Source organism: Mandrillus leucophaeus, unplaced genomic scaffold, assembly GCF_000951045.1.
Source record: "Mandrillus leucophaeus isolate KB7577 unplaced genomic scaffold, Mleu.le_1.0 Scaffold34, whole genome shotgun sequence".
NCBI lineage: Eukaryota > Metazoa > Chordata > Mammalia > Primates > Cercopithecidae > Mandrillus > Mandrillus leucophaeus.
In genome coordinates, this window is record NW_012103587.1 from 6,125,724 (window position 1) to 6,134,356 (window position 8,633).

The window sequence follows — 8,633 nt, forward strand, 5'->3', positions numbered from 1 at the left end:
GCCTGTAGTCCCAGTTACTCGGGAGGCTGAGGCGGGAGAATGGCGTGAACCCGGGAGGCGGAGCTTGCTGTGAGCTGAGATCCGGCCACTGCACTCCAGCCTGGGCGACAGAGCGAGACTCCATCTCAAAAAATAATAATAATAAAATAAAATAAAATATCTTTTCATGCTGGTGTTTCTTTTCTGCTTTGACATGCTGAGATCCTGTTTTAGCTGCAGGATGGTTTGAGCGTGGCTTTGGTTATCTATTAAAGCTTCTTTGATCTCTTAGCTCAAGCATTTCAACGAAGCATATGGTGTCTGCTTGCAGGGGATCTTGTGTGGGTGCATTTTCTGGTGCTCTTTGATAAGGAGCAGGGTATGAACATTTGGTTTGAGCATGACAGCTTAATGACTTTCCACGATAACTTCTTGTATCAAAGATTATTTCCCTTAAGTCTAGGAGTTGAAACAATGTATTTTGCTAGAAAATAAATAAGCTTGGAAGGAGGAAATGAGAATTTTCATTGTGGCTTGCAATGCTTTTGCCTTTTAAAATCTCATGACATGTGCTTTCATTAAATAAAAATTCCCCCCTTCTTTTTTTCTTTATCTCGCACTTTGTTCCACGTGGCTTCGCTAAGAAATTTGAAAGTGAGCTAATGTGGAAGGTAAATCCAGAAAAATTTAATGCAGTTTTTAGTTTCAACTTGAAAGTTGCTGTTATGCCTTCAGTTAAGTTTTAGATGAAGTGTTTTTGTGGTTTTATACAATTTGATTTTTTTCCTTGATAAATTATTTTTCCCTAAATAGTTATTAATGAGAGCAGAGGCATGCTAATAAAATTAAAAATAAGAGAAATCTCTAACTAAAAATACTCATAAAATGTGATTTTGAAAATTAATATGTAGAGCCCAAAAAAGGCTTTCATTGGACTGTGTGCTTTTTCATGATAAGATATTATGGATAAAGAGTAATTCAGTTGTTTAGGATAATTCGAGCAAAAGGCATCAGCAATGGGAAATGGAAAAGTGGGGTCAGCCGGAGGTCATTCTTTTTGCAGATATTATGAGCACAGAACTGTACGCAGGGCCCTGTGCATGCCCTTGGGAGGGACATGGAGATAGGAGGAGAATGTGGGCAAGTATCAAAAGAGGTTGGTCCCTGTGGTAGGTGTTATGATAGCGTGGGGCGGAGATGTTACTTCTGGACAGAATGATGGGAAAGTGTCTCAGAGAGGGGGCATTGCCTTCATCTCAGAGGATGAATAGGTTTTGGGGACAAAGGATGACATTCCTGGTAGAGAGAATGCAGGGACACAGACACTGATATTGTTTGGCTGTGTCCCCACCCAAATCTCATCTTGAATTGCAATCCCATAATCTCCACGTGTCACAGGAGGTCATTGAATCATGGGGGTGGTTACCCTCATGCTGTTCTTGTGATAGTAAGTTCTCAAGATCTGATGGTTTTATAAGGGACTTTTTCCCCTTTGCTCTGCACTTCTCCTTGTTGCTGCCATGTGAAGAAAGAGGTGTTCACTTCCCCTTCCATCATGACTGTAAGTTTCCTGAGGCCTCCCCAGCCCATTGGAACTGTGAGTCAATTAAACCCTCTTTCCTTTGTAAATTATGCAGTCTTGGCTATGTCTTCATTAACAGCGTGAGAACAGACTAATACAGACATGGATGGGGTGTAGTGGGTAAATTAATCAGTAGGTAGGCTTTCCATAATCTACATAAGCTTATGAACTATATCTGATGAAATACTTTGAACAGAAACCAGAGAGGCAGCGGAGCATAGTTTTACAAATTCAGCCCCAGGAGTCAGCCTGAATGTGAGTACTGGCCCAGCAACTTTCTAGCTGTGTGATCCTGGTTAGGTTATAGAACTGTCTGAGCTTCGGTGTCTTCATGTGTAAAAGGCAGGTAATGATAACCAGGTTGTTGGAAGAAATAAGCTAATGCATGTAAAGAACTCAGCATATGTTCTGCACAGAGTAGGTGGCCGAGAAGTATAGATTATTAATAGCAACAACAGCAATAAACAAAAAAATTGTGTATGGCTATGAATTTTTCTCTTGAAATAGATTTCCGGGAATTCTTTTAAATTTTCTTATGCATCCAAATTTGCTGAAGGCTAACAGCAAATTTTCAGTGACTTGGTGACCTCAGGGATGTCAACAAGCTGAACATTACCAATCCTTTGGGTTAAATCTCAGGCTTTCTGGTCAACTGAAGGAGCTGGGGTTTAATAAACACGTGAAACATCTCCTTGCCAGAAGAAAGGAAACAAAGTTTCTAGAAAGCAGCATTATTTCAGTTAGTATTATAAACTGTTGGGATATCATCATATTCTTTAACCAGCTTGGTTTGTACTTCATAATGCCTACTGGTAAAGTGTAAATGAGAATAGAAATTGAATATGCCTTCACTCCTGGCTCATCAGGAGTAGCAGCTGGGAAGAAACTGCAGGCACGGCATTAGCCAAATGCGTTTAGACCCTCTGCCTGTATCTTTCAATAAATGCTTAGAATTTTGTGTTACACTTGCATACATTTAGGAATTTTTTTTCAGTGTTTTAAAGCTCTATTCATTGTCGATAAGACCAGGAGAGGCATGGGTGTTCATTGTTTTGTTGAAGACTTTGCTGTTGGATGAGCCAGATATGGTAACTATATACTGCAGCTTTGTCCTGAGTGGCTGGAAAAAGTGAAGCAGCACGCTAGGTCCTCTCAGTACCTCAGTAAGCAAACTTACCTGAGGCCAGGTCGCTGCACAAGATGAGGTCATTGCACAAGACGAGGTTGCACGAGATGAGGTCGTGTCATGGCGAGGTTTCTGGTGGTGAGGAGTGTGGCGGCTGCCCTTGGGAACACAGGGGTTCCTTTCAGGCAATCAGGGAGCTTCTCTCTACTTCCCAGTTCTGGAGTGTTCGGAGGTGTGGCAGTGCCGCTTAATCTCAGATGTGTAGTTAATCAAAAAAGTACACACTTGAGGCTGGGTGCAGCGGCTCACACCTGTAATCCCAGCACTTTGGGAGGCCAAGGTGGGCGGATCACTTAAGGTCAGGAGTTTGAGACCAGCCTGGCCAATATGGTGAAACTCTGTCTCTACTAAAAAAAAAAAAAAAAAAAAAAGTACACATTTGAGATTAAGCTTGGCCGAGTACAGTGGCTCATGATTGTAATCCCAGCAGTTTGGGAGGCCAAGGCAGGAGGATCGCTTGAGCCCAGGTGTTCGAGACCAGCCTGGGCCCCACATAGTGAGACCCTGTATTAGTTCTCACACTGCTATAAAGAACTACCTGAGACTGGGTAATTTATAAAGAAAACAGGTTTAATTGGCTCCAATTCCTCAGGCTGTACAAGAAGCACAGCCAGGGAATGCCTCAGGAAACTTTCAATCACAGCGGAAGGCGAAGGGGAAGTAGGCGCGCGTCTTACGTGTCTGGGTCAGGAAGAAGAGCTCGAGGCTGGAGGTGCCACACACTTTTAAACAGCCAGATCTCCTGAGAACCCAATCATGAGACAACACTGGGGGATGGTGCTAAATTGTTAGAAACCACCCCCGTGATCCAATCACCTCCTACCAGGCCCCACCTCCAACACTGGGGATTACAATTTAACAGGAGATTTGGGTGGGGACACAGATTCTAACCATCAGACCCCATTTCTAATATGTATATATATATTATATCTTATATATGTACACATGTACATATAATATACATGTGCATATACATACAATAATATATTACATATTATGTACTATATACATATATATGTGAGATTAAGCTTATGGATTATTTTGTATTGGTGGTGCTCTCTGTAGCTCTCATTATTATTTTCTTCCAGTATTTTTCTAATAAGACTTTAACATTTGACTTTTTTCTTCTGCAACACGTATAGCAGTTACTGTGTCCCAGGCACAGTTCTAACAGCAAGCAGAGAGGCAGCAGAGCATAGTTTTACAAATTCAGCCCCTGGAGTGGGCCTGAATGTGAATACAGGCTCCGCACGTCACGTCTTCTAAGTCATTTACTCCTCCGAGCAATCCCAAGGTTCTAGAGTTCTCCCTGGACAGATGAGCAAACTGACACGCGGAGAGGTCCGTTAATGTGCATGAGGCTAGTTTGGTGCCTGGGGGGGCCTTGACCCTGGCCCTCTGTATCCGGAGTCCCCTCAGTCTGGTGCTGCCTCTTTCTGGCCTCCAAACATCCACTATTCACTACGAGTTTGCTTAAAAACTTGTGGCCTATCTCTGAGGAGCAATAAGTTTGAATATGTTGCCATTAATTTTTGCGTGAATTCAACAAGTGTGTTATTAGCTCTCAGGGATGCAACAGGACGGAACACAGTCCCTGCCCCAAAGCACCTGTTCTAAAGTAGGAGTCAAGTTGGGACTGGAGGATGTTAGGTTGTGACTAATGCAAAGGCTGCCCCTGGCCTTTAAGAAGTTGAGGTGGAATTCACATGCCACGAAATTCACCATTTTAGAGTGCACAAGCCAGTGGGCTTTAGTCTATTCACAAAGTTGTGCAACCATCACGCCCATCTCATTCCTGAATATTTTTCTCACCCCAAAAGGATACCCTTTATCCACTAAGCAGTCACTTCCCATTTCCCCCTCACCCCAATAACCCCTAATTAGATCCTAAGCAACCCCGGGTAACCGCTAATCTACTTTCTGTCTCTATGATTTGCCTGCTCCGGCCATTTCATAGACATGGAATCATACACTCTGTGGTCTTTTCTGTCTGGTGTAACTCATGTGGCATCGTGTTTCCCAAGCTCACCCTTGTTGTGGCTTAAGTCAGCACTTCCTTGTCATGGCTGAGTGGCGCTCCCTTTGTGTGGACAGGCACGTCACGATTACTCATTCATCAGCTGGTGATCAGGTCCTGGCCTTTCCAACTGTTTCTGAGAAGTCATCCTGTTAAAAGATATTTTGATATGGTCAGATCTTTAGTCATAGACTTCCTAAGGATTCCAACCTATTCTGCCTGAATGATTTTATGACAAAATCCTTCTGCATCATTTAAGCAACACTTTCACTGCAAAATTCGGTTGTTGTCCAATTGTCCCATTTCTGGAAACGACTCTGTCTCAAGACCTTAAGTTGGCTGAAGGGTTCTCACTCGCCACACACGGGTGTAGCCATACAGGCTCCTAACCAGAGCCTATAGGTATTCTTTGGAACATTCTCTGTCTTCTTTCTCTTTTTTGAGACAGAGTTTCACTCTGTCACCCAGGCTAGAGTGCAATGCCGCAATCTCGGCTCACTGCAACCTCCGCCCCTGGTTCAAGTGATTCTTCAACTTCCCGAGTAGCTGGGATTACAGGCACTCGTTACCACGCCCGGCCAGTTTTTGTATTTTTAGTAGGGACAGGCTTTCACCATGTTGGCCAGCAGGTGGGTCTCGAACTCCTGATCACGTGATCCCCACCCTCGGCCTCCCAAAGTGCTGGACTGCAGGTTTGAGCCACCATGCCCGCTCTCTCTCTCTCTGTGTTTTTTTTGGTGGTTTTTTTTTTTTTTTTTTTTTTTTTTTTTTTTTTTTTTTTTACTATTATTTTTATTATTTAATAGCTGGGCTCATAGTACCATTTCCTACCACTTTTTTCCCTCTCTGAATTGTTGAGTCTGGCTCTGCTGCCATTTGATGTAATTCGCTGGAGACTTAGCCTCATTTCAGGCTTTTGCTAACATGTATCTTTTTTTTTTTTTTTTTACTGTTTTAAGATCATTTATTAAAACACAGTCATTCAGAAGCCGTTGAGACATCAGGCAGCAGGAAGGAAGGTGGGCTGGAGCAGGCCCTGTGAAGGACCAAGGACAAAGTAATAGCCGCGGTTATGAAATTGCATTTTATTCTGATAAAGACTAATGTATGCCTGATAACCTAGCAATAATCCATAAGTTTGGTAGTTCACAACATTTTTAGAAAGCACATACGATTAACATTCAAATAAGGCACTATAAAAAGTTTTATAAAGAATGAAGTGTTTACTATAATTCTTTTAAGAAACTTTGGTTCATCTTGAAGGCTCGGTGAATTTTTAAAATATCAGAAGAAAAGGAAAATAAAATTTTTCCCCCAAAATACATAAGAACTACTTACTGGCACTTGTATTTTAAGTACCTGGAAAAAAATGGAACGGATTTTTAAAGGCAATTAATAACAGCTTGTACGAGGGTTTGTTTCATTTGATTTGGCACCAAGTCAAGAGTAAATACGCCACGGAAGACGCCATCGGGCATTTCCTCCACCTCTCACACTGCCCCACTTCTACCAGACCACACAGCACGTCAGCAACCATCCTTGCTGCCCCACTCAGGAATCACTTTAGATTCCAATTTTGTTTGTTTGTTGTTTTGAGACGGAGTCTCACCCTGCCCCTGAGGCTGGAGTGCAGTGGTCGCAATCTTGGCTCCCTGCAAATTCCACCTCCTGGGTTCACACCATTCTCCTGCCTCAGTCTCCTGAGTAGCTGGGGCTACAGGCACCCGCCACCACGCCCGGCTGATTTTTTGTATTTTAGTAGAGACGGGGTTTCACCATGTTGGCCAGGGTAGTTTCGATCTCCTGATCTCATGATCCACCCGCCTCAGCCTCCCAAAGTGCTGGGATTATAGGCATGAGCCCCTGCGCCCGGCCCACATTCCAGTTTTTAAATGGCTTCTCAGATGACACCAACAAAGTTTCTTTCCCCTTAAAATAAGGTGGCAGTGAATGCTCACAGGTATCGATTTCTTTGATCAGGAACAAAGAACTCCTTCAGGAAACTCACTTACTTTCCTGGTCCTTGTTAACCTATTGTGTACATTCTTTTTATTGGCACACCTGTTTACTAATTATGATTGATTGCTATTTATGCCAAGGGAGCATTTCCCAGGCATCTCTCATCTATTTACTCACGACAATGCGTGCTTACTTTATTTACATAGCGCCGCGGGTTTTCTTTTTTCTTTTCTCTCTTTTTTTTTTTTGGCAGGGGGTGGTACCATAACTTGTTATTTATCAGGGCAGATCATACATTTGGATCAAAAAGAGAAACCAGCAAGTAGATCCTAAAACACATTTCTTAACCTGAGTCACATCTGAAAACATATAGATTTTAATTACATTTTGTTGAAAATTCATTCAACTTTGGTGCTTTTCCAAGGACTTATAATGTTAATTTCTGACATAAATCATAACCCTTGGTACATATGTATTTTCAAAGGAAACAAGTCATCTTAAAGTAATATTTTTCGATATGCTAATGGATACGTTTTTGTAGCAAATTGAAAATTCTGAGTAAACTGAAAGTATGCTTAACAACAAAATAAATACAGCATGTATGGTTCGCACATACATTTCTTAGTAGCAGAGAATTTGTGTCTTACAACAAATCTGTAAACCCAGTTGCTTTCTTTCTGGAATTTTATAGTGTCTCACCATGTTCCACAATGCTGGAAATGTCTTTTTTGCCATCAATCTGTGCAAACATTTCTGATCACCCATTTTCCCCCAATGGCATGTAACTTTTTTTTTTAACTTTTCCAGGAAAATATGGAAACTTTATCAACCACTTATTAACTGAACAAAAAGTAAGATTACTACCAAACGCTCTTTTAATTTTGCTCTAACAGATGTTTTAAAAGTTCAGACATCACTGATGTTTTTGAAGATAGCTGCATAAAACACACTAGGTGATTTCAAAGGATGCATCTTAGTATCTGACTCATTTGGCACATCCTTAGCATCTAGAATAAAATCAGCAGAAATAAAAGTAATATAATTTTCAAAGAATTCATACATACTGGAAGTCTTAGGAAAAACAGCTTCTAAATGCAAGGACTATGAGACGTGCCCATCTTACTACTAATAGTGCCACACATTTTTCCTCACGGAGTAACTGAAGCTTTCTGGCTTGTTTGAGGAACTTTAGTTTGTAGGAAAGCATCACCATAGGGCCAAATCTTGTTGGTTCCTATTCTGGAGAATGTTTCCAACACCTCTTTTTTCCTGGTAATATTCCAGGACTGGCTTTGTTTGGCTTCCTAAGCCTGTAGTCTCTCGATAACCGTCTCTGGTTTATCCTCCTCACGCTGAATGAGAGGCTCCCTGTCAGAGCATCAGTGCCCACAGTTTTGGGAGGGTTGAATTCAGTGTTGTAGACTCGGCCGCTGGCGGGATGAATCCAGCGAGCAGTAAGGCGTTGTTTAATGACCTAAAAGGACACATTCAGGTTAATCACTGTGTTGATCTGATCTGCTCTATCTGGGGCTTCTGCCTGTGAAAGTGTCCTTGGAAAAACCATCCAACAGCTAGACTAGGTGAGATTTTGCAGCTCCTGAAGGGTCAGCTGAGATGACGTAATCTGGAATGAGTTTCTCGTGGTCAATGAAAGCCTTGGCTAACATGCCAATTTCTTTCTTTCTTTCTTTCTTTCTTTCTTTCTTTCTTTCTTTCTTTCTTTCTTTCTTTCTTTCTTTCTTTCTTTCCTTCTTTCTTTCTTTCTTTCTTTCTTTCTTTTTTTCTTTCTTTCTTTCTTTCTTTCTTTCTTTCTTTCTTTCTTTCTTTCCTTCTTTCTTTCTTTCTCTTTCTTTCTTTCTTTCTTTCTTTCTTTCTTTCTTTCTTTCTTTCTTTCTTTCTTTCTTTCTTTC

The 8,633-nt window shown here is 41.5% G+C and overlaps 1 protein-coding gene and 1 pseudogene across 1 annotated transcript in view; one reads left to right on the forward strand and one right to left on the reverse strand.

Moving 5' to 3' along the window:
* Window positions 1–8,633, forward strand: part of GLT1D1 (glycosyltransferase 1 domain containing 1) — a 114,502-nt gene that overhangs the window by 67,033 nt on the left and 38,836 nt on the right. The gene's annotated exons all lie outside the window — the stretch shown is intronic.
* LOC105545846 overlaps window positions 7,872–8,633 on the reverse strand; it is a 1,238-nt pseudogene continuing 476 nt past the window's right edge.